Raw genomic sequence first — 24,601 nt, forward strand, 5'->3', positions numbered from 1 at the left:
GTCCTCGGACGTGTTCTGCCAGAAGATGCTGCTGGATCGAGGCTTCTCCAGGTCGGACACCCTCAGCATCCAGACCTTCTTGACGGGGATCTTCTTCGTCACCTTCGCCACTGTGAACACCTGCAGGAGGTTCTGGGAAATGGTAAGCGCAAAAGGACCGGATAATTCTTTCTCTGCCTTTACAGGTAGCTGCCCTATCCAGAGGGATGAAAGGAGGATCACGGTCTCCATGCGCAACCCGCACACCCCAGGCCAAGACATCTGTACCTTCCTGAGACGCTTCTGTTTGGTTGTGAAGGAACCCTCTCACATCCTGAATGGACTCGGCTTCTGGACAGGTAAGTGGTCGGTGACCGTTAGACTTCACAGGGACCTGGCGTACTCAGACGGACTTCGGCACCTGCCCCCGACATTCTCCCTGGGCAACTCCTACGGCCTCATCTATTACCCGGACATGCCGCGGAACTGCAGGAGATGCGGCAAGAACGGCCACGAGATGAAGGACTGCAAGGAGGATGCCTGCAGGATTTGTCGAGTGACGGGACACAGCTCGAAGGACTGCCCGAAGAAGACGTCCTGCAACCTGTGTGGGCTGGCGGCTCATCTGTACAAGGATTGCCCCAGGCGTGAGAGATCCTGGGCATCGGTGGTTGCGACGACCCCAGCTACGGAGGACAAGGCCCCGACGACCAGGCCTGTGAAGGTCAAGGACGCGACGACCAAGGCCCCAGCGGCCAAGGCCGAGACGACCAAGGCCAAAGCGGTCAAGGAGTCGGTGGCCAAAGCCCCAACGACGGTCCCAGCAGCTCCGAAGCAGAAGAAAAAGTCAAAGGAGGGTAAGAGTTCTGTCACCCCTCTCTCGATCCCTCCCCCTGCCACTCCCGTCCAATCCCCCCCACCCCGGCCACCCCTGCTGAGGATTCCACTTCCTCTTCCTCCTTCCCCTACTCCTCAGCAGGTGTCCTTTCCCCTGCCCCGGCAGCCACTCTCCCTCCCCAGACCATGGTAGCGGTGGAATTAACCTTTCCTCCACCCGCCGCTATCTATTCCGAGGAGGATTTTCCCCTTCTTGTCTCCCCAGTTCCAACCCGGGGAAAGAGGAAGGTGGAGGACAGCCCTGCTACTGAATCCTCCAAAAAGAAGATTCTGGATTTCGTAGGCGAAAAGGAGGATACCCTCCCTGAGCCAGAAGAGATGGAGCACATGGTTGAGACCCTGGTGGCCGAGCCAGAAGAGGAGGAACTGGTGGTCGCCGAGATTGAGGCCGCGCTGCTTGACCAGATGGAGGAAGAGGGCCTGCTGGTGATCCCGTCACCAGCAGTCAACACCGACGAGGGACCACCCGACCGGAGTGGTAACTAAGGTGTATTGCCTGCGCTAACTTTTTCTTTTTTCCCTACATGATGGCTAATATTAACTTATTTTCCATTAATGTCAGGAGCATCAAGGACAAGTTCAGACGTCAGACTATTTATGCCTTCCTTACTTCCCAGTTGTGTGATGTTTATATGTTGCAGGAATGTTCCCTTCCCTCCTCTAGGTCCTTCAAACATCTGGCCAGGGAGTGGTCCCACGGTCCATCCTACTGGTCCGGTGGGGGTGACTGCAAGTCTGCGGGGGTCGCAATTCTGATCAGGGGGGGCGCATTCACGCTTGAGTCCGTCCAGGAGCTCATCTGCGGCAGGGCTCTTGTTGTAGATGGCAACTGGGCGGGAGAACCTGTCAGGTTCATCAACGTGTATGCGTCCCCACTGAAGAATGAGCGTTTGGAGCTTTTCCAGACCCTGCGGCTTCAGCTTGCCACCACCAGGACCTTAGTGATGGCCGGGGATTTCAACTGCCCCATCGAGGAGGACGGTCGTAGTTCTGGCACATCTGCCAAGTTGGACATCACGTCCAAGCTGCTCATCGAGATGGTAACCGAGGCCTCTCTTCAGGACGTGGTGGGCTCCATGGGGAGAGGCTCCACGAACTATTCGTGGAGCCGACCCGATGGCTCACTCCGCTCCAGGATTGACTTTGTGTTCACCTCTCGGGCAGTCAGGCAGAGTAGGCACTCGATGGTCTCCTGCTTCTTCTCCGACCACAGAGCCATTCACTTACAAGGTGTCCTCGGCGACGGTTTTCCGTCCGGCCCCGGCTCCTGGAAGCTGAATTGTGCTCTGCTGGCTCAGGATGAAGTCGTGGAGGAGCTGAGAGCAGCCTACGCAATGTGGCAGTCCTACAAGGGTAGCTTCCAAACAGTCTCTGATTGGTGGGAATATGTTAAACTTGAGTTTCGCTGTTTCTTTCAGGCCAAGGGTCGACAACAGGAGTGTGAGAAGAGGAGGGACTTCAGAGTGCTGCAGCGCGAGCTGCGGTCGCTGCAGGACCTTCTTCACTGCGGCTGGGACGTGAGGGAGGAGCTGGAGGAGACCAAGAAGAGCCTGAAAAGGCACTTTGAGGAGGAGTCCAAGCGAATCATCTTCCGTTCCAAAGTGGAGAATCTGGAGAAGGGTGAGAAATGTAACTCATTCTTTTTCAGGAAACTTCATGCCGGTCACACGCCCCTGAACGAGCTGCGAGACGAGAGCGTAAACATGCGACGTGGGAAGGAGGACGTGATGAGGGTCGTCAGCGACTTCTACAGCGAACTCTACTCCCACAAGACTACCGACCCCGACGCTGCTGATAAGTTCCTGTCAGGTATCACTAACCATCTTGATCCTGCAGGCACGGCAGCCTTGGACAAACCTCTGATGGTGGGCGAATTGCTCTCTGCCGCTAAATCCTTTAGTACCGGCAGGACCCCGGGCAGTGATGGTCTTCCAGCGGAGCTCTATGTAGCGCTGGGAGACCTCATCTGTCCGGACCTGTTGGACCTGTACGAGGAGATGGTGGTGGAGGGTAGAATGCCTCCATCTTTGAGGGAAGGAATGGTCACGATCCTGTACAAGCGGAAGGGAGAGAGGTGCGACCTGAGGAATTGGCGTCCCATCACTCTGCTCAACGTGGACTACAAGATCCTGGCCAAGACGATGGCGACACGACTTAAGACGGTCATCGGACGGATCATCCACCCGGACCAGACCTGCGGCATCCCTGGACGTCGCATCGCAGACAGCCTCGCTCTCGTGCGGGACACGGTCGAGTACATCAAGGTCCGCCGCGCACACGCGGCCCTGGTCTCCTTGGATCAGGAGAAGGCCTTCGACCGGGTTTCCCACGAGTTCATGGGCCGAGCTCTGCACCGGTTAGGTTTGGGTAACATGTTTTGTTCGTATGTCCGTCTGATGTATTTTGATATCCACAGCTCGGTGTTGGTGAACGGCTGGAAGACTGACCCCTTCCCTGTCCTCTCTGGGGTCAGACAAGGCTGCCCTCTATCACCTCTTCTTTTTGTTTGTGTTATAGAACTCTTCGCAGAGGCTATCCGGCAGAATGGAGAGATCAGAGGGATCACCGCACCGGGTCCGGGACGACACGAGGTCAAGTGCTCGCTCTACATGGACGACGTCACCGTCTTCTGCGCTGATCGTGGTTCAGTCGACGCCCTCGTCCAGACGTGTGAGAGGTTCGGCCGGGCTTCAGGGGCCAAAGTCAACTGCAGGAAGTCGGAAGCCATGCTCTTCGGGGATTGGCAGCCGGCCTCCTCCGCCCCCTTCCCCTTCAACATTCAACCGGATTTCCTCAAGGTGCTGGGAGTCTGGTTCGGGAAGGAAGGAGCGGCCCTCAAGTCCTGGCAAGAACGCTTGGCCAAGGTGAAGCAACGGATCGGACTCTGGAGCCTCAGACACCTCACTTGTGAGGGTAAGGCACTCGTCCTGCGTAATGAGGTCCTGCCCGTCTTGCAGTACACGGCGCAGGCCTGGCCCCCACACGTCACTGTGTGCAGGGCCATTACCAGGACAGTGTTTCACTTTGTCTGGGGATCCAAGATGGACAGAGTCAGGCGGGCCGTCATGTACAAGGAGCCTCGCAAGGGTGGGAAGGGCGTTCCAGATATCCCCACCCTCCTGCGATCCTCTTTTGTGTGTGATTGTGTCCGCCGGACTTTGCAGGTCAAGAATGGCTCCGCGGGCAGGTCCATGTCTCGCTTCTTCCTGCTTCCTCTTTGGAGGCGACTCGGCTGGGACAAGTGGGACAGCTCCTTCCCCTACAACTGGACGACGCCATGGTTCTACGGAGACGTCGTTCGATTTGTGGGGGAGCATCAACTGGAGGGACTCAAGCCCGACTTGTGGAAGCCCAAAACTATCCACAGCTAATCAGAGCCAAGGATGACGTGGAGAACATCACAGGACTTCACCAGGACACGCTGGAGACTGTGTGGACAAATGTGTCGTCTGACAGGCTGACCAACGGGCACAAGGACTTGTCGTGGATGGCGATTCAGGGCGGACTGCCCGTCCGGTCATTCATGCATGCCCGGAACCTGTGCAAGACCCGGTACTGCCCAAGGTGCCCCTTCGTGGAGGAAACATCTTTGCACACATTTTGGGACTGCGGATTTGCACAGCGCCTATTGACTGCACTTGAGGATGACCTGAGGAACTCTGTCCCCAGGGCGAGCCTATCGCACCATTCTGTGCTTTACGGACTCTTCCCTGGGGTTCATACCGTCGGAGCCATCCAGGAGGCTTGGCGCCTTATGAACTGCTTCAAGGATGCCGTTTGGGTCGCCAGGAACCGGCTCATCTTGAGGAGGGAGAGGATGTCCATCCAGGACTGCCGCAGGCTGATCCACAGCCTGCTCAGAGACTATTCCATCATGGACGGTCCGGAGGACGAGGACGAGGACTAAACCCCTCCTCCCCCTCTCCCCTTATGTGTCTTGTCTTTCAATAAAGCTTCGGGCCTGTGATTTTCCCCTCCCCATCCCCTTTTTCCCAATCCCCATCCCTTATCACGGTTCGTCGTACTGTATTGATTGACATGCTTTTTCTTTCAGATTGAGTGTTTTGTGTAGCATAGGGGTGTGATGTGTCTAGTTAGTGCGTCGTATCCTCATGCTATGTAAATATGATGTAGAATTCTGTGTGTACTGGGCTGCGGCACTGTACACTGTCTGTTAACTTATTTTTTGTGCTAATAAAAGATATATTCAATCAAAAAAATCTGTTCTTATCAGTTTAATATCTGATACGTCCCCTATCTGGGGACCATATATTAAATGGATTTTTAGAACAGGGAGATGGAAAAAGAGCTTGCTCTGTCCACTCCACGCATTGACCTGGTATTGCAGTATCTCCAGGACCGGTGCACCCCTTCTTTAATGCAGTTTCTAAAATCAGAAAGAATTGAATTCAATGTTTTTTGTTCATTTTGCTTGTTTGTCGGATTTTGGGATGGACTCTTTGGCTTTGCTTTTCTTCTCCTCATTGGATTTTTCATGTTCAAAGTTGCAGAAGCCAGATTACAAGCTCATTTTGGTTCAACTTCAGCAACTGTGCATTGCATTGCCATGTAATGTGATGCAATGCTATCTTTCTAGCTCTCCCTTTTTACTTCCTTTTGGATAAACAGACATATTAGGCAAGCATTTTGGAGCTTTCACCTAAATAACTACAGGTGGTGAGATAAGCTGCACAATATAATTGACCTTTCAGTATATTGTTGCACACACACCATCTATTTAGCAAATGCCCTTGTTATCAACAGCAGCCTTTTAAACTCACCTGAGCTAACAGGTATGTGCGCTGGTTACTCTGCTGCGCTTAAAATTTCTTTTTTGGTTTGCTACAATGCCTTTTCTGAAACGTTGTCTCCTTCTGCTGGAACACTGACTTCTTTCATTTAATGCCTGCAGACTATAAAAGAGAACCCAACCCAAAAAGTTTGGTTGATTAGTCTGTGGCATTCTGTTAAACTGTTGCTTATGGCGGTCTCTGTGAGCTTCTCAGCGACATTCAGCCAGCCAGGTATCCTGCCTGCAGTAGATGGAATGTGGCAATGGAACGCTGGCTGCGCGTGTCATAATAGGCTCTGAGCCTTTATATACCTGTGCACAGCAGCAGCCACCTTCAGTCTGCTGCTGGACAGCCAGCAGCAGCAGCAGCAGGAGAGGTATGTAATCAGGAGCCCTCCTGCTAAGGGTAGACAGCTGCTCGTTCCACCCCACCCCCCGCCTTAATTGGTTCTCCTCCCTTCCAACGGTGTTGAGGCGGGTGGGAACAGCAGGGGGTGAAGGTGCTGTGTTTAAAGAGGTGGAGTTATGCAGATCTAAAACGCGTGGATTGCAGCAGCAGCAAGCCGAAAAGTGCAGGCATGTAAGGGATCTAGAGGTTGACAACATGTCTTCTTAACGGGAGTCCAGGAGCTCATCTCCACAAATGGACTTTTCAGGATCCTTGGGTGGCTCCGTAGTTTGAAACCAATTCTGGTTATCGCTTCTCGGCCTTTTGGCTAAGATCAAGTGTAGTATCTTTCGAAAAGGCGGTTTTGGATGTTGGCCGCCCTAGTAGATTGATACATTATGCACACTGGGGTTTAGGCGCTTGTTAGTACGCCAGGTGGCTAATATAGTCATCTGGTGGAAAGCATGGCCCCCCAGGATCGACGCCATTGGGCCGGGGAAGATTGAAAGCCCGAAGTGTGAAGTGCCCCAGGAGTGGTGACCCTGGGGTGCCTTAACTCACTGGGATTGGGAACCCCACTTGAGTTTATGGCACATTTGCACTAGCACTTCAATATTTCTTTCTTCACACACACCCTTATTCCGGGCCTTCTGGCCTTAGGATGGGGAATTTTTCAATTCCCGGTTGAAGGTCCGGGCAGTATTATACTGTGAAACCTTCACTATTTATTTAATTTTTTTTTGTCACTGTGTGTCCACTTTTTCACGTGTGTCCACGTCCTTACTAGGATTTTGTCGGGATGCGGTTCCCTTACGGGTTCCTCTCTTGGCAGGTCTAGGGGGGGAGTGTGTGGCCATCAGGTTCCGCTCCCCCCTGAACCCCACTGGCTCTCCTCTTTCGGGAGGAGAGCGTTGTTGGCTCCCCTCTTCCGGGAGGGGAGCACAGTCTTTGGCTCCCAGTGCCTTGCTCGGGTGAGAACTCGGGCAGGTATTGGGGGTAAGATTGGGTCGCCTCTGGCTCCGGCTGGAGGTGGCTATTTGTCCCTGTTCCTCGCTGTGGCCTTCTGGCTCGGAGGGACGGGGAATGGTTTGGGGGACCCTTCTCCTTTTGGAGAGGGTTTCAAGAAGACCAGCATCCTAGTGCACTTTTTTTTGTGGCACTTGTCACTTTTTTAAGCGCACTCGGGTTTTGTACACGAATTCGGGCTTTCGATAAAAAAAAAATCTGTTCTTATCAGTTTAATATCTGATACGTCCCCTATCTGGGGACCATATATTAAATGGATTTTTAGAACAGGGAGATGGAAAAAGAGCTTGCTCTGTCCACTCCACGCATTGACCTGGTATTGCAGTATCTCCAGGACCGGTCTACCCCTTCTTTAATGCAGTTTCTAAAATCAGAAAGAATTGAATTCAATATTTTTTGTTCATTTTGCTTGTTTGTCGGATTTTGGGATGGACTCTTTGGCTTTGCTTTTCTTCTCCTCATTGGATTTTTCATGTTCAAAGTTGCAGAAGCCAGATTACAAGCTCATTTTGGTTCAACTTCAGCAACTGTGCATTGCATTGCCATGTAATGTGATGCAATGCTATCTTTCTAGCTCTCCCTTTTTACTTCCTTTTGGATAAACAGACATATTAGGCAAGCATTTTGGAGCTTTCACCTAAATAACTACAGGTGGTGAGATAAGCTGCACAATATAATTGACCTTTCAGTATATTGTTGCACACACACCATCTATTTAGCAAATGCCCTTGTTATCAACAGCAGCCTTTTAAACTCACCTGAGCTAACAGGTATGTGCGCTGGTTACTCTGCTGCGCTTAAAATTTCTTTTTTGGTTTGCTACAATGCCTTTTCTGAAACGTTGTATCCTTCTGCTGGAACACTGACTTCTTTCATTTAATGCCTGCAGACTATAAAAGAGAACCCAACCCAAAAAGTTTGGTTGATTAGTCTGTGGCATTCTGTTAAACTGTTGCTTATGGCGGTCTCTGTGAGCTTCTCAGCGACATTCAGCTAGCCAGGTATCCTGCCTGCAGTAGATGGAATGTGGCAATGGAACGCTGGCTGCGCGTGTCATAATAGGCTCTGAGCCTTTATATACCTGTGCACAGCAGCAGCCACCTTCAGTCTGCTGCTGGACAGCCAGCAGCAGCAGCAGCAGGAGAGGTATGTAATCAGGAGCCCTCCTGCTAAGGGTAGACAGCTGCTCGTTCCACCCCACCCCCCGCCTTAATTGGTTCTCCTCCCTTCCAACGTTGTTGAGGCGGGTGGGAACAGCAGGGGGTGAAGGTGCTGTGTTTAAAGAGGTGGAGTTATGCAGATCTAAAACGCGTGGATTGCAGCAGCAGCAAGCCGAAAAGTGCAGGCATGTAAGGGATCTAGAGGTTGACAACATGTCTTCTTAACGGGAGTCCAGGAGCTCATCTCCACAAATGGACTTTTCAGGATCCTTGGGTGGCTCCGTAGTTTGAAACCAATTCTGGTTATCGCTTCTTGGCCTTTTGGCTAAGATCAAGTGTAGTATCTGTTCTTATCAGTTTAATATCTGATACGTCCCCTATCTGGGGACCATATATTAAATGGATTTTTAGAACAGGGAGATGGAAAAAGAGCTTGCTCTGTCCACTCCACGCATTGACCTGGTATTGCAGTATCTCCAGGACCGGTGCACCCCTTCTTTAATGCAGTTTCTAAAATCAGAAAGAATTGAATTCAATGTTTTTTGTTCATTTTGCTTGTTTGTCGGATTTTGGGATGGACTCTTTGGCTTTGCTTTTCTTCTCCTCATTGGATTTTTCATGTTCAAAGTTGCAGAAGCCAGATTACAAGCTCATTTTGGTTCAACTTCAGCAACTGTGCATTGCATTGCCATGTAATGTGATGCAATGCTATCTTTCTAGCTCTCCCTTTTTACTTCCTTTTGGATAAACAGACATATTAGGCAAGCATTTTGGAGCTTTCACCTAAATAACTACAGGTGGTGAGATAAGCTGCACAATATAATTGACCTTTCAGTATATTGTTGCACACACACCATCTATTTAGCAAATGCCCTTGTTATCAACAGCAGCCTTTTAAACTCACCTGAGCTAACAGGTATGTGCGCTGGTTACTCTGCTGCGCTTAAAATTTCTTTTTTGGTTTGCTACAATGCCTTTTCTGAAACGTTGTCTCCTTCTGCTGGAACACTGACTTCTTTCATTTAATGCCTGCAGACTATAAAAGAGAACCCAACCCAAAAAGTTTGGTTGATTAGTCTGTGGCATTCTGTTAAACTGTTGCTTATGGCGGTCTCTGTGAGCTTCTCAGCGACATTCAGCCAGCCAGGTATCCTGCCTGCAGTAGATGGAATGTGGCAATGGAACGCTGGCTGCGCGTGTCATAATAGGCTCTGAGCCTTTATATACCTGTGCACAGCAGCAGCCACCTTCAGTCTGCTGCTGGACAGCCAGCAGCAGCAGCAGGAGAGGTATGTAATCAGGAGCCCTCCTGCTAAGGGTAGACAGCTGCTCGTTCCACCCCACCCCCCGCCTTAATTGGTTCTCCTCCCTTCCAACGGTGTTGAGGCGGGTGGGAACAGCAGGGGGTGAAGGTGCTGTGTTTAAAGAGGTGGAGTTATGCAGATCTAAAACGCGTGGATTGCAGCAGCAGCAAGCCGAAAAGTGCAGGCATGTAAGGGATCTAGAGGTTGACAACATGTCTTCTTAACGGGAGTCCAGGAGCTCATCTCCACAAATGGACTTTTCAGGATCCTTGGGTGGCTCCGTAGTTTGAAACCAATTCTGGTTATCGCTTCTCGGCCTTTTGGCTAAGATCAAGTGTAGTATCTGTTCTTATCAGTTTAATATCTGATACGTCCCCTATCTGGGGACCATATATTAAATGGATTTTTAGAACAGGGAGATGGAAAAAGAGCTTGCTCTGTCCACTCCACGCATTGACCTGGTATTGCAGTATCTCCAGGACCGGTGCACCCCTTCTTTAATGCAGTTTCTAAAATCAGAAAGAATTGAATTCAATGTTTTTTGTTCATTTTGCTTGTTTGTCGGATTTTGGGATGGACTCTTTGGCTTTGCTTTTCTTCTCCTCATTGGATTTTTCATGTTCAAAGTTGCAGAAGCCAGATTACAAGCTCATTTTGGTTCAACTTCAGCAACTGTGCATTGCATTGCCATGTAATGTGATGCAATGCTATCTTTCTAGCTCTCCCTTTTTACTTCCTTTTGGATAAACAGACATATTAGGCAAGCATTTTTGGAGCTTTCACCTAAATAACTACAGGTGGTGAGATAAGCTGCACAATATAATTGACCTTTCAGTATATTGTTGCACACACACCATCTATTTAGCAAATGCCCTTGTTATCAACAGCAGCCTTTTAAACTCACCTGAGCTAACAGGTATGTGCGCTGGTTACTCTGCTGCGCTTAAAATTTCTTTTTTGGTTTGCTACAATGCCTTTTCTGAAACGTTGTCTCCTTCTGCTGGAACACTGACTTCTTTCATTTAATGCCTGCAGACTATAAAAGAGAACCCAACCCAAAAAGTTTGGTTGATTAGTCTGTGGCATTCTGTTAAACTGTTGCTTATGGCGGTCTCTGTGAGCTTCTCAGCGACATTCAGCCAGCCAGGTATCCTGCCTGCAGTAGATGGAATGTGGCAATGGAACGCTGGCTGCGCGTGTCATAATAGGCTCTGAGCCTTTATATACCTGTGCACAGCAGCAGCCACCTTCAGTCTGCTGCTGGACAGCCAGCAGCAGCAGCAGCAGGAGAGGTATGTAATCAGGAGCCCTCCTGCTAAGGGTAGACAGCTGCTCGTTCCACCCCACCCCCCGCCTTAATTGGTTCTCCTCCCTTCCAACGGTGTTGAGGCGGGTGGGAACAGCAGGGGGTGAAGGTGCTGTGTTTAAAGAGGTGGAGTTATGCAGATCTAAAACGCGTGGATTGCAGCAGCAGCAAGCCGAAAAGTGCAGGCATGTAAGGGATCTAGAGGTTGACAACATGTCTTCTTAACGGGAGTCCAGGAGCTCATCTCCACAAATGGACTTTTCAGGATCCTTGGGTGGCTCCGTAGTTTGAAACCAATTCTGGTTATCGCTTCTCGGCCTTTTGGCTAAGATCAAGTGTAGTATCTGTTCTTATCAGTTTAATATCTGATACATCCCCTATCTGGGGACCATATATTAAATGGATTTTTAGAACAGGGAGATGGAAAAAGAGCTTGCTCTGTCCACTCCACGCATTGACCTGGTATTGCAGTATCTCCAGGACCGGTGCACCCCTTCTTTAATGCAGTTTCTAAAATCAGAAAGAATTGAATTCAATGTTTTTTGTTCATTTTGCTTGTTTGTCGGATTTTGGGATGGACTCTTTGGCTTTGCTTTTCTTCTCCTCATTGGATTTTTCATGTTCAAAGTTGCAGAAGCCAGATTACAAGCTCATTTTGGTTCAACTTCAGCAACTGTGCATTGCATTGCCATGTAATGTGATGCAATGCTATCTTTCTAGCTCTCCCTTTTTACTTCCTTTTGGATAAACAGACATATTAGGCAAGCATTTTTGGAGCTTTCACCTAAATAACTACAGGTGGTGAGATAAGCTGCACAATATAATTGACCTTTCAGTATATTGTTGCACACACACCATCTATTTAGCAAATGCCCTTGTTATCAACAGCAGCCTTTTAAACTCACCTGAGCTAACAGGTATGTGCGCTGGTTACTCTGCTGCGCTTAAAATTTCTTTTTTGGTTTGCTACAATGCCTTTTCTGAAACGTTGTCTCCTTCTGCTGGAACACTGACTTCTTTCATTTAATGCCTGCAGACTATAAAAGAGAACCCAACCCAAAAAGTTTGGTTGATTAGTCTGTGGCATTCTGTTAAACTGTTGCTTATGGCGGTCTCTGTGAGCTTCTCAGCGACATTCAGCCAGCCAGGTATCCTGCCTGCAGTAGATGGAATGTGGCAATGGAACGCTGGCTGCGCGTGTCATAATAGGCTCTGAGCCTTTATATACCTGTGCACAGCAGCAGCCACCTTCAGTCTGCTGCTGGACAGCCAGCAGCAGCAGCAGCAGGAGAGGTATGTAATCAGGAGCCCTCCTGCTAAGGGTAGACAGCTGCTCGTTCCACCCCACCCCCCGCCTTAATTGGTTCTCCTCCCTTCCAACGGTGTTGAGGCGGGTGGGAACAGCAGGGGGTGAAGGTGCTGTGTTTAAAGAGGTGGAGTTATGCAGATCTAAAACGCGTGGATTGCAGCAGCAGCAAGCCGAAAAGTGCAGGCATGTAAGGGATCTAGAGGTTGACAACATGTCTTCTTAACGGGAGTCCAGGAGCTCATCTCCACAAATGGACTTTTCAGGATCCTTGGGTGGCTCCGTAGTTTGAAACCAATTCTGGTTATCGCTTCTCGGCCTTTTGGCTAAGATCAAGTGTAGTATCTGTTCTTATCAGTTTAATATCTGATACATCCCCTATCTGGGGACCATATATTAAATGGATTTTTAGAACAGGGAGATGGAAAAAGAGCTTGCTCTGTCCACTCCACGCATTGACCTGGTATTGCAGTATCTCCAGGACCGGTGCACCCCTTCTTTAATGCAGTTTCTAAAATCAGAAAGAATTGAATTCAATGTTTTTTGTTCATTTTGCTTGTTTGTCGGATTTTGGGATGGACTCTTTGGCTTTGCTTTTCTTCTCCTCATTGGATTTTTCATGTTCAAAGTTGCAGAAGCCAGATTACAAGCTCATTTTGGTTCAACTTCAGCAACTGTGCATTGCATTGCCATGTAATGTGATGCAATGCTATCTTTCTAGCTCTCCCTTTTTACTTCCTTTTTGATAAACAGACATATTAGGCAAGCATTTTGGAGCTTTCACCTAAATAACTACAGGTGGTGAGATAAGCTGCACAATATAATTGACCTTTCAGTATATTGTTGCACACACACCATCTATTTAGCAAATGCCCTTGTTATCAACAGCAGCCTTTTAAACTCACCTGAGCTAACAGGTATGTGCGCTGGTTACTCTGCTGCGCTTAAAATTTCTTTTTTGGTTTGCTACAATGCCTTTTCTGAAACGTTGTCTCCTTCTGCTGGAACACTGACTTCTTTCATTTAATGCCTGCAGACTATAAAAGAGAACCCAACCCAAAAAGTTTGGTTGATTAGTCTGTGGCATTCTGTTAAACTGTTGCTTATGGCGGTCTCTGTGAGCTTCTCAGCGACATTCAGCCAGCCAGGTATCCTGCCTGCAGTAGATGGAATGTGGCAATGGAACGCTGGCTGCGCGTGTCATAATAGGCTCTGAGCCTTTATATACCTGTGCACAGCAGCAGCCACCTTCAGTCTGCTGCTGGACAGCCAGCAGCAGCAGCAGCAGGAGAGGTATGTAATCAGGAGCCCTCCTGCTAAGGGTAGACAGCTGCTCGTTCCACCCCACCCCCCGCCTTAATTGGTTCTCCTCCCTTCCAACGGTGTTGAGGCGGGTGGGAACAGCAGGGGGTGAAGGTGCTGTGTTTAAAGAGGTGGAGTTATGCAGATCTAAAACGCGTGGATTGCAGCAGCAGCAAGCCGAAAAGTGCAGGCATGTAAGGGATCTAGAGGTTGACAACATGTCTTCTTAACGGGAGTCCAGGAGCTCATCTCCACAAATGGACTTTTCAGGATCCTTGGGTGGCTCCGTAGTTTGAAACCAATTCTGGTTATCGCTTCTCGGCCTTTTGGCTAAGATCGAGTGTAGTATCTGCTCTTATCAGTTTAATATCTGATACGTCCCCTATCTGGGGACCATATATTAAATGGATTTTTTGAACAGGGAGATGGAAAAAGAGCTTGCTCTGTCCACTCCACGCATTGACCTGGTATTGCAGTATCTCCAGGACCGGTGCACCCCTTCTTTAATGCAGTTTCTAAAATCAGAAAGAATTGAATTCAATGTTTTTTGTTCATTTTGCTTGTTTGTCGGATTTTGGGATGGACTCTTTGGCTTTGCTTTTCTTCTCCTCATTGGATTTTTCATGTTCAAAGTTGCAGAAGCCAGATTACAAGCTCATTTTGGTTCAACTTCAGCAACTGTGCATTGCATTGCCATGTAATGTGATGCAATGCTATCTTTCTAGCTCTCCCTTTTTACTTCCTTTTGGATAAACAGACATATTAGGCAAGCATTTTGGAGCTTTCACCTAAATAACTACAGGTGGTGAGATAAGCTGCACAATATAATTGACCTTTCAGTATATTGTTGCACACACACCATCTATTTAGCAAATGCCCTTGTTATCAACAGCAGCCTTTTAAACTCACCTGAGCTAACAGGTATGTGCGCTGGTTACTCTGCTGCGCTTAAAATTTCTTTTTTGGTTTGCTACAATGCCTTTTCTGAAACGTTGTCTCCTTCTGCTGGAACACTGACTTCTTTCATTTAATGCCTGCAGACTATAAAAGAGAACCCAACCCAAAAAGTTTGGTTGATTAGTCTGTGGCATTCTGTTAAACTGTTGCTTATGGCGGTCTCTGTGAGCTTCTCAGCGACATTCAGCCAGCCAGGTATCCTGCCTGCAGTACATGGAATGTCGCAATGGAACGCTGGCTGCGCGTGTCATAATAGGCTCTGAGCCTTTATATACCTGTGCACAGCAGCAGCCACCTTCAGTCTGCTGCTGGACAGCCAGCAGCAGCAGCAGCAGGAGAGGTATGTAATCAGGAGCCCTCCTGCTAAGGGTAGACAGCTGCTCGTTCCACCCCACCCCCCGCCTTAATTGGTTCTCCTCCCTTCCAACGGTGTTGAGGCGGGTGGGAACAGCAGGGGGTGAAGGTGCTGTGTTTAAAGAGGTGGAGTTATGCAGATCTAAAACGCGTGGATTGCAGCAGCAGCAAGCCGAAAAGTGCAGGCATGTAAGGGATCTAGAGGTTGACAACATGTCTTCTTAACGGGAGTCCAGGAGCTCATCTCCACAAATGGACTTTTCAGGATCCTTGGGTGGCTCCGTAGTTTGAAACCAATTCTGGTTATCGCTTCTCGGCCTTTTGGCTCAGATCTGTAATGGGTCTAGTCATTTGGCTGTCTGTGCGTTAACTCTTGGCCCTGTGGCATCGCCATTTTATGGCTTAAGCCACTTGCTGCTATAAGGAGTTGGCCAGTAGACACGACTAGCGATAATGGGACGCATTCGATACGCTGGGCCCGGTGAGGCTCGAGTGAAGTTTGGAATCCAGATTGATGTGGAAGAAGGTAAAGAAGGAATCTTTACCCTCAGCTTCGTGGTGAAGGAGATTTTGTTTGGACTCCTTGAAGTGAAGAAGGAAGAAATCTTGTGCCTCCAGCAATTCAAAAGCAAGTATAATCTTGTATTTACTTCTATGGCTGTTTGCAACAATTTCTATGATTGTTTGAAAAAGAATCTGGACAATCAATATTTGGATGGGCTGACTTTTGTCATCTTGTATTGCTCCAAAGAGGTACCTCTGACTGTTTTCATGTACAACCCACATGTGGACTTGGCTTTGATTTATGCCTTTCTAAATAGGCACTGCTATATTACCAAGGTGGCAGTAAAAGTCATGAATGAGGAGGAACTATGGACCGGTAAATATCGTTTCATGGTCAAGTTCCGGGAAAGTCCTGATGAACCAGGGGGTATACATTATCCTCCATCAAATTTTTCCATTGGGAGTGAGCGGGGTTACCTGTTCTTCCCCAATGCGCCCAGGTTTTGTCGTCATTGTAGGAGGTATGGCCATACTCAGGAAGCATGCGACATCAGACAGATTATTTGCAGGAAGTGCAATGAGGTGGGTCATTCTTCCAATAATTGCAAAAATGAAATAGTCTGTAACCTCTGCGGAGAGAAGGGGCATGCCTTCAGAGACTGTATATTCCATCCTGGTTCATATGCGGGGGCAGCGGGAAGGGGAAGGAGAAGAAATGAATCTCCTGCACCCACAGCTACAACTCCGACTGCTCCAACTCCGACTGCTCCGATATCTACTCTGGCTTTCCTGGATGAGGAGGAGGCTCGGGTTGCTTTTCCAGAACTGGTTCGTGTGAATGTAAGAGGAAATATGGAGCTGGCACCTGAGCCACCGGTGCAGAGGGCCGCGTCTGTGGCTTCAGATGTCAGTGAGTCTGAGACGATAACTGATGATCGTATAGGCATGGAAGTGGCCCCGGTGGAGGATCTGGAGGCTGAAATTCCAGACATGATGGTTACATTGCAGGGGGAAGAGGAGTCTGATCTGACCAGAACACCGCATGTGGCCTGGAGCGATGTCGTTTCTGACCTTGAGGAGGAGGGAGGTCAGGGGGACTTTGACCCCCAGCGGCGGGATTATAGTTCAGATGAAGATGGAGGCGCTTCAGTGAAGAAAAAGAAGAAAACTGAGCCATCCTTTTCCCCTTTAAGTGACTGCAGTGTGAGTCCAGCCCGGGTGTACCCTACTGCATCCGATCCCCAAGATGTGTCTTTTTTGGGGGAAGGCACAAACTACGATATCTGCACGTCCAGCGTCCTACCCCCAGAAGGGTTAGGATGATGTACAGGTGGGCATGTTGTCGTGACCTGCCACATCAAATTAATAGATGGGTGCCCAAGTTGCTCTCAGCATCTTGTCGCTAAATGTTCGGCTGATTAAATCTGAGTCGAGAAGAGTGGCAATTTTGGACTTCTTGAGCAACTTGGATGCGGACGTATACTGTGTCCAGGAGTGTGGGATCTCCGATCCCTTAAGTGAAAATGCATGGCCTTTAGGTCAAAGTGTGTGGTCTGGTTCTGTATGTAATAAAAATTGTGGGGTAGGTGTTTTGGTGAAGGGTTATAGTGTTAAGATAGAAAGTTACATGGTGGTGGAGGCGGGGAGGTGTGTAATATGTGAGTTAAATTGTAGGGAGTGGAGGGTTAGGGTGGTAAATATGTATGCACCAATAGATAAAGGGGAGAGGCTGGAAATTTTTGAGAAATTATGTTTTTTTTATCTGGCAAAATGCCAATAATTTTTGTTGGAGATTTCAATTGTGTGACGGAGGGGGATAAGATGGATGTTACAGGTAAAAGACTCAAGAGTCTTGTGGCGGATTTTTCCTTACAGGATGCTGCGGAAGTTTTTTTAGGTAATCCACCTCCTGCGACCTATAAAGCCGACAGGGGAGGCATAGAGTCTAGAATAGACCGTATCTTCTTTTCTTCACAAAATGTTATTTGTAGGAATTTCCAGCAGGAAGATGTTCCCTTCTCTGACCATGTGTGTTTGAGGGCACGTCTAGAAGGTAAGATTTCCTTTGTTTATGGTGGTGGCGTGTGGAAACTTAATGTGCGTTTGCTGGAAGATAATAGGATCATGCGTGATTTTAGGCGAATGTATGTTAGGTGGAGGGATAAAAAAAGTGATTTCAGGAATGTGCTTGAGTGGTGGGACTGGATGAAGAGTGAGATTGTTTTTTTCTTTAGAAAAAGGGGCAGGAGGAAAGCAGCAATGAATAGAGCAAAATTTAATGATTTAAGCTCTAGACTGGAGTGGCTGAGGATGTTAAGGATGATTGGAGTGGATGTGGATGTTTTGATGTGTCAAGTGAAAGAAGAGATTAAGAAATATATTGAGGGTAAAGGGAAAGAAATTATTTACCGTTCTAAGATTGAACATTTGGAGAAAAATGAGAAATGCACAAGGTTTTTTTTCAAAAAAGTTTTTGGGAAGAAAGTAGATATGGATGAGGTGGTGAATGGTGATGGGGTGTGTGTGAGTGGGAAGGATGTGATGCAGGAGGTGGTGTTGTTTTATAAGGAGTTGTATGGGGAAAAATGGGTTGATGATAGGATGTTGACTGATGCTTTGGGGTGTTTAGAAGGTTGTTTGGGTGAGGATGAACGTGAAATATTGGATGATGTAATTGTGTTGGATGAAGTTAAAAAAGTGGTGATGTCTGCGAGTAAGAATAAAACACCTGGGAAGGATGGACTGCCCGTGGAGTTATATGTTAAGGAATGGGACACGATGGGAAATGACTTATTGGAGGTGTGCCAGTATATGTTCACGGAGAATATGTTGAGTGAATCTATGAGAGATGGGGTGGTGGTTTTGGTTCATAAGAAAGGTGATAAAAAGGATTTGGGGAATTGGAGGCCAATCACCCTTTTGAATGCAGACTATAAGGTGTTTAGTAAATTGTTGGCTAGCCGGATGCGGGAAGTGATTGGCGGTGTGGTGGATGAAGACCAAGTGTGTGCAGTGCCTGGGAGAAGTATGACTGAAAATTTGGTGTTGTTGCGTGATGTGATTGGGGATTGTATGAGTCGTAAGCAGAAATGTTTGTTGTTTTCGGTTGATTTTGAAAAAGCTTTTGACCGTGTGTCACATAGCTTTATGTTTAAGGTTTTGTCTAAGATGGGTTATTCCAGGAATTTTGTAAACTGTGTTAGGAGTTTGTATTGTAATGTTTCAAGTGAATTTTTGGTGAATGGGTGGTTGAGTGAGAAAGTGAGAATTAAATCAGGAGTGCGTCAGGGGTGCCCTATGTCCCCTTTTTTGTTTATTAGTGTGATTGAAGTGTTGATGTGTATGGTTAGGAAGGATAAGGTTATGAGAGGTGTGATGATTCCTGGGAGTAATGGAAAGGATGTGAGAATTCTAGGTTACATGGATGATGTAGTGATTGTGAGTGGGAATATGGCTGCGATGAGTAGGGCAAGGTTGATATTAAGTTTGTTTTGTAGTGTCTCAGCTTTTAAGGTCAATTGGACTAAGAGTTCCTTTAAATGTTTTGGTGAGAGGAATGTACGGATGGATGGTGTGAGGTGTGAGGATGGTGCAATAAAGGTGCTTGGGATTAAGTTTAATGATGATTTGAAAGGAAATGAGAGTTGGGAAGATTGTGGGGTGAGAGTGGTGCGCAAGTTGATTTTTTGGCGAATGAGAGAATTAACTCTGACTGGGAAAGTTCTGATTATTAAGGCGGTTATTTTGCCTATTTTGTTGTTTGTTGCGAATGTATATCCTGCTGCTTTTAAGAAAATTAGGAAAACTGAGAAATTCATCTTTAATTTTCTTTGGGGAAGTCGCATGGAGAAATTGAAACGGGAATATGTCTATAAGTTATGTGTAAATGGTGGTTTGGATTTTCCAAATATTGATTTCTTTTTAGGGATTAGTTACGTGAAAATGGTGGTGGTGGTTCTAGGGAAAAGTAATAAGTGTGCTTATATGATGAAGTATTCGGCTGGATGGATGCTTTATGGCTTAAAGTGGGTCAAAAGGGATGCTAGAGTGCCTGTTGCTTTTAAGTGTCCTGTATGGTATGGTTGTGTTGAGAAATTTGTAAGGAAGTATGATTTGTTGTCCGTTAACATGAGTGATTTTAGGCAAAAGAAGAAAGTCATTAGGATGGTGCGTGAGCGTGAGGTGGTATGTAATATCAATGGGTTGAGAGGGGAGGAAGTAACCGAGATGTGGAGAAAATTAAGTATAGATGGTGTGACTAACAGACAGAGAGATATCGCTTGGATGATATTGCATGACATTTTGCCTGTTAGAGATGTGCAAAAGAAGAGGGATTTAGTTAAATCTGAGGTATGCCCGAGGGATGGATGTGGTTTGAGAGAGCATGTTAGACATATGGTATGGGATTGTGATTTTGCATATGATGTATGGAAGGGTATAGGGGGACTTTGCAAGGAATTGGTGGGTGTAAAGTATGTTAATTGGAAACTTGCTATGTTTGGGATGGGTGCATGTAGTAGAATTAAGGATAGGATTTTATGGTTGTTGGTGGTGTGTGTAATTGAAAGTTTGTGGGATGCGAGGAATTTGTTAGTTTTTAAAAGGAAGAAAATGTCAGTTAATGAATGTTTGAGATTGATTCTGTCACGTATGTATGTAATATACCTCTGGGATCAGGAACGTGGAAGTATTATAGATGCTGAAGGGATCTGGAAGTTTAAAAAGTGGAGGTTTTTGGTAAAGTTTAATTAGCAGTGTATAATGTACCTGATGATAAGGTTTGGTTTTATTTTTGATTATATACCAAGTGTGATGAAAGGCTAAGTGTCAATGAAAGGCTTTTGTAAGTCGATTTGATTGAGCTTATGCTCCGGCCTATCTGATTTGGTTAAAAAAAAAAAAAAAAAAAAAAAAAATCTGTTCTTATCAGTTTAATATCTGATACGTCCCCTATCTGGGGACCATATATTAAATGGATTTTTAGAACAGGGAGATGGAAAAAGAGCTTGCTCTGTCCACTCCACGCATTGACCTGGTATTGCAGTATCTCCAGGACCGGTGCACCCCTTCTTTAATGCAGTTTCTAAAATCAGAAAGAATTGAATTCAATGTTTTTTGTTCATTTTGCTTGTTTGTCGGATTTTGGGATGGACTCTTTGGCTTTGCTTTTCTTCTCCTCATTGGATTTTTCATGTTCAAAGTTGCAGAAGCCAGATTACAAGCTCATTTTGGTTCAACTTCAGCAACTGTGCATTGCATTGCCATGTAATGTGATGCAATGCTATCTTTCTAGCTCTCCCTTTTTACTTCCTTTTGGATAAACAGACATATTAGGCAAGCATTTTGGAGCTTTCACCTAAATAACTACAGGTGGTGAGATAAGCTGCACAATATAATTGACCTTTCAGTATATTGTTGCACACACACCATCTATTTAGCAAATGCCCTTGTTATCAACAGCAGCCTTTTAAACTCACCTGAGCTAACAGGTATGTGCGCTGGTTACTCTGCTGCGCTTAAAATTTCTTTTTTGGTTTGCTACAATGCCTTTTCTGAAACGTTGTCTCCTTCTGCTGGAACACTGACTTCTTTCATTTAATGCCTGCAGACTATAAAAGAGAACCCAACCCAAAAAGTTTGGTTGATTAGTCTGTGGCATTCTGTTAAACTGTTGCTTATGGCGGTCTCTGTGAGCTTCTCAGCGACATTCAGCCAGCCAGGTATCCTGCCTGCAGTAGATGGAATGTGGCAATGGAACGCTGGCTGCGCGTGTCATAATAGGCTCTGAGCCTTTATATACCTGTGCACAGCAGCAGCCACCTTCAGTCTGCTGCTGGACAGCCAGCAGCAGCAGCAGCAGGAGAGGTATGTAATCAGGAGCCCTCCTGCTAAGGGTAGACAGCTGCTCGTTCCACCCCACCCCCCGCCTTAATTGGTTCTCCTCCCTTCCAACGGTGTTGAGGCGGGTGGGAACAGCAGGGGGTGAAGGTGCTGTGTTTAAAGAGGTGGAGTTATGCAGATCTAAAACGCGTGGATTGCAGCAGCAGCAAGCCGAAAAGTGCAGGCATGTAAGGGATCTAGAGGTTGACAACATGTCTTCTTAACGGGAGTCCAGGAGCTCATCTCCACAAATGGACTTTTCAGGATCCTTGGGTGGCTCCGTAGTTTGAAACCAATTCTGGTTATCGCTTCTCGCCTTTTGGCTAAGATCAAGTGTAGTATCTGTTCTTATCAGTTTAATATCTGATACGTCCCCTATCTGGGGACCATATATTAAATGGATTTTTAGAACAGGGAGATGGAAAAAGAGCTTGCTCTGTCCACTCCACGCATTGACCTGGTATTGCAGTATCTCCAGGACCGGTGCACCCCTTCTTTAATGCAGTTTCTAAAATCAGAAAGAATTGAATTCAATGTTTTTTGTTCATTTTGCTTGTTTGTCGGATTTTGGGATGGACTCTTTGGCTTTGCTTTTCTTCTCCTCATTGGATTTTTCATGTTCAAAGTTGCAGAAGCCAGATTACAAGCTCATTTTGGTTCAACTTCAGCAACTGTGCATTGCATTGCCATGTAATGTGATGCAATGCTATCTTTCTAGCTCTCCCTTTTTACTTCCTTTTGGATAAACAGACATATTAGGCAAGCATTTTGGAGCTTTCACCTAAATAACTACAGGTGGTGAGATAAGCTGCACAATATAATTGACCTTTCAGTATATTGTTGCACACACACCATCTATTTAGCAAATGCCCTTGTTATCAACAGCAGCCTTTTAAACTCACCTGAGCTAACAGGTATGTGCGCTGGTTACTCTGCTGCGCTTAAAATTTCTTTTTTGGTTTGCTACAATGCCTTTTCTGAAACGTTGTCTCCTTCTGCTGGAACACTGACTTCTTTCATTTAATGCCTGCAGACTATAAAAGAGAAGCCAACCCAAAAAGTTTGGTTGATTAGTCTGTGGCATTCTGTTAAACTGTTGCTTATGGCGGTCTCTGTGAGCTTCTCAGCGACATTCAGCCAGCCAGGTATCCTGCCTGCAGTAGATGGAATGTGGCAATGGAACGCTGGCTGCGTGTGTCATAATAGGCTCTGAGCCTTTATATACCTGTGCACAGCAGCAGCCACCTTCAGTCTGCTGCTGGACAGCCAGCAGCAGCAGCAGCAGGAGAGGTATGTAATCAGGAGCCCTCCTGCTAAGGGTAGACAGCTGCTCGTTCCACCCCACCCCCCGCCTTAATTGGTTCTCCTCCCTTCCAACGGTGTTGAGGCGGGTGGGAACAGCAGGGGGTGAAGGTGCTGTGTTTAAAGAGGTGGAGTTATGCAGATCTAAAACGCGTGGATTGCAGCAGCAGCAAGCCGAAAAGTGCAGGCATGTAAGGGATCTAGAGGTTGACAACATGTCTTCTTAACGGGAGTCCAGGAGCTCATCTCCACAAATGGACTTTTCAGGATCCTTGGGTGGCTCCGTAGTTTGAAACCAATTCTGGTTATCGCTTCTCGGCCTTTTGGCTAAGATCAAGTGTAGTATCTGTTCTTATCAGTTTAATATCTGATACGTCCCCTATCTGGGGACCATATATTAAATGGATTTTTAGAACAGGGAGATGGAAAAAGAGCTTGCTCTGTCCACTCCACGCATTGACCTGGTATTGCAGTATCTCCAGGACCGGTGCACCCCTTCTTTAATGCAGTTTCTAAAATCAGAAAGAATTGAATTCAATGTTTTTTGTTCATTTTGCTTGTTTGTCGGATTTTGGGATGGACTCTTTGGCTTTGCTTTTCTTCTCCTCATTGGATTTTTCATGTTCAAAGTTGCAGAAGCCAGATTACAAGCTCATTTTGGTTCAACTTCAGCAACTGTGCATTGCATTGCCATGTAATGTGATGCAATGCTATCTTTCTAGCTCTCCCTTTTTACTTCCTTTTTGATAAACAGACATATTAGGCAAGCATTTTGGAGCTTTCACCTAAATAACTACAGGTGGTGAGATAAGCTGCACAATATAATTGACCTTTCAGTATATTGTTGCACACACACCATCTATTTAGCAAATGCCCTTGTTATCAACAGCAGCCTTTTAAACTCACCTGAGCTAACAGGTATGTGCGCTGGTTACTCTGCTGCGCTTAAAATTTCTTTTTTGGTTTGCTACAATGCCTTTTCTGAAACGTTGTCTCCTTCTGCTGGAACACTGACTTCTTTCATTTAATGCCTGCAGACTATAAAAGAGAACCCAACCCAAAAAGTTTGGTTGATTAGTCTGTGGCATTCTGTTAAACTGTTGCTTATGGCGGTCTCTGTGAGCTTCTCAGCGACATTCAGCCAGCCAGGTATCCTGCCTGCAGTAGATGGAATGTGGCAATGGAACGCTGGCTGCGCGTGTCATAATAGGCTCTGAGCCTTTATATACCTGTGCACAGCAGCAGCCACCTTCAGTCTGCTGCTGGACAGCCAGCAGCAGCAGCAGCAGGAGAGGTATGTAATCAGGAGCCCTCCTGCTAAGGGTAGACAGCTGCTCGTTCCACCCCACCCCCCGCCTTAATTGGTTCTCCTCCCTTCCAACGGTGTTGAGGCGGGTGGGAACAGCAGGGGGTGAAGGTGCTGTGTTTAAAGAGGTGGAGTTATGCAGATCTAAAACGCGTGGATTGCAGCAGCAGCAAGCCGAAAAGTGCAGGCATGTAAGGGATCTAGAGGTTGACAACATGTCTTCTTAACGGGAGTCCAGGAGCTCATCTCCACAAATGGACTTTTCAGGATCCTTGGGTGGCTCCGTAGTTTGAAACCAATTCTGGTTATCGCTTCTCGGCCTTTTGGCTAAGATCAAGTGTAGTATCTTTCGAAAAGGCGGTTTTGGATGTTGGCCGCCCTAGTAGATTGATACATTATGCACACTGGGGTTTAGGCGCTTGTTAGTACGCCAGGTGGCTAATATAGTCATCTGGTGGAAAGCATGGCCCCCCAGGATCGACGCCATTGGGCCGGGGAAGATCGAAAGCCCGAAGTGTGAAGTGCCCCAGGAGTGGTGACCCTGGGGTGCCTTAACTCACTGGGATTGGGAACCCCACTTGAGTTTATGGCACATTTGCACAAGCACTTCAAATTTTCTTTCTTCGCACACACCCTTATTCCGGGCCGTCTGGCCTTAGGATGGGGAATTTTTCAATTCCCGGTCGAAGGTCCGGGCAGTATTATACTGTGAAACCTTCACTATTTATTTAATTTCTTTGTCACTGTGTGTCCACTTATTCACGTGTGTCACGTCCTACTAGGATTTTGTCGGGATGCGGTTCCCTTACGGGTTCCTCTCTTGGCAGGTCTAGGGGGG

At 47.0% G+C, this 24,601-nt stretch overlaps 10 non-coding genes and 2 pseudogenes across 10 annotated transcripts; all 12 read left to right on the forward strand.

Annotated features, from left to right (window-relative positions):
* The first annotated feature begins 5,055 nt into the window (after positions 1-5,055).
* On the forward strand, positions 5,056-5,249 carry LOC141227898 (U2 spliceosomal RNA). Its single transcript, XR_012294866.1, has one exon. It is a non-coding gene; the product is annotated as a U2 spliceosomal RNA (small nuclear RNA).
* A 1,115-nt stretch (positions 5,250-6,364) lies between these two features.
* On the forward strand, positions 6,365-6,456 carry LOC141227958 (U2 spliceosomal RNA; annotated as a pseudogene).
* Positions 6,457-7,250: 794 nt separating this feature from the next.
* LOC141227931 (U2 spliceosomal RNA) lies at positions 7,251-7,432 on the forward strand. Its single transcript, XR_012294885.1, has one exon. It is a non-coding gene; the product is annotated as a U2 spliceosomal RNA (small nuclear RNA).
* A 1,115-nt stretch (positions 7,433-8,547) lies between these two features.
* LOC141227867 (U2 spliceosomal RNA) lies at positions 8,548-8,738 on the forward strand. Its single transcript, XR_012294837.1, has one exon. It is a non-coding gene; the product is annotated as a U2 spliceosomal RNA (small nuclear RNA).
* Positions 8,739-9,850: 1,112 nt separating this feature from the next.
* On the forward strand, positions 9,851-10,041 carry LOC141227857 (U2 spliceosomal RNA). The gene has a single exon (XR_012294828.1). It is a non-coding gene; the product is annotated as a U2 spliceosomal RNA (small nuclear RNA).
* Positions 10,042-11,157: 1,116 nt separating this feature from the next.
* LOC141227879 (U2 spliceosomal RNA) lies at positions 11,158-11,348 on the forward strand. Its single transcript, XR_012294849.1, has one exon. It is a non-coding gene; the product is annotated as a U2 spliceosomal RNA (small nuclear RNA).
* A 1,116-nt stretch (positions 11,349-12,464) lies between these two features.
* LOC141227880 (U2 spliceosomal RNA) lies at positions 12,465-12,655 on the forward strand. Its single transcript, XR_012294850.1, has one exon. It is a non-coding gene; the product is annotated as a U2 spliceosomal RNA (small nuclear RNA).
* A 1,115-nt stretch (positions 12,656-13,770) lies between these two features.
* Positions 13,771-13,961, forward strand: LOC141227890 (U2 spliceosomal RNA). Its single transcript, XR_012294859.1, has one exon. It is a non-coding gene; the product is annotated as a U2 spliceosomal RNA (small nuclear RNA).
* A 6,191-nt stretch (positions 13,962-20,152) lies between these two features.
* LOC141227924 (U2 spliceosomal RNA) lies at positions 20,153-20,344 on the forward strand. Its single transcript, XR_012294881.1, has one exon. It is a non-coding gene; the product is annotated as a U2 spliceosomal RNA (small nuclear RNA).
* A 1,115-nt stretch (positions 20,345-21,459) lies between these two features.
* LOC141227891 (U2 spliceosomal RNA) lies at positions 21,460-21,649 on the forward strand. Its single transcript, XR_012294860.1, has one exon. It is a non-coding gene; the product is annotated as a U2 spliceosomal RNA (small nuclear RNA).
* Positions 21,650-22,764: 1,115 nt separating this feature from the next.
* On the forward strand, positions 22,765-22,955 carry LOC141227858 (U2 spliceosomal RNA). The gene has a single exon (XR_012294829.1). It is a non-coding gene; the product is annotated as a U2 spliceosomal RNA (small nuclear RNA).
* Positions 22,956-24,070: 1,115 nt separating this feature from the next.
* LOC141227959 (U2 spliceosomal RNA) lies at positions 24,071-24,162 on the forward strand (annotated as a pseudogene).
* The last annotated feature ends 439 nt before the right edge of the window (positions 24,163-24,601 follow it).

The sequence above is a fragment of the Phyllobates terribilis genome, unplaced genomic scaffold (assembly GCF_046119375.1).
Source record: "Phyllobates terribilis strain yellow unplaced genomic scaffold, ASM4611937v1 Scaffold_434__1_contigs__length_1565206, whole genome shotgun sequence".
Taxonomy (NCBI): Eukaryota; Metazoa; Chordata; class Amphibia; order Anura; family Dendrobatidae; genus Phyllobates; species Phyllobates terribilis.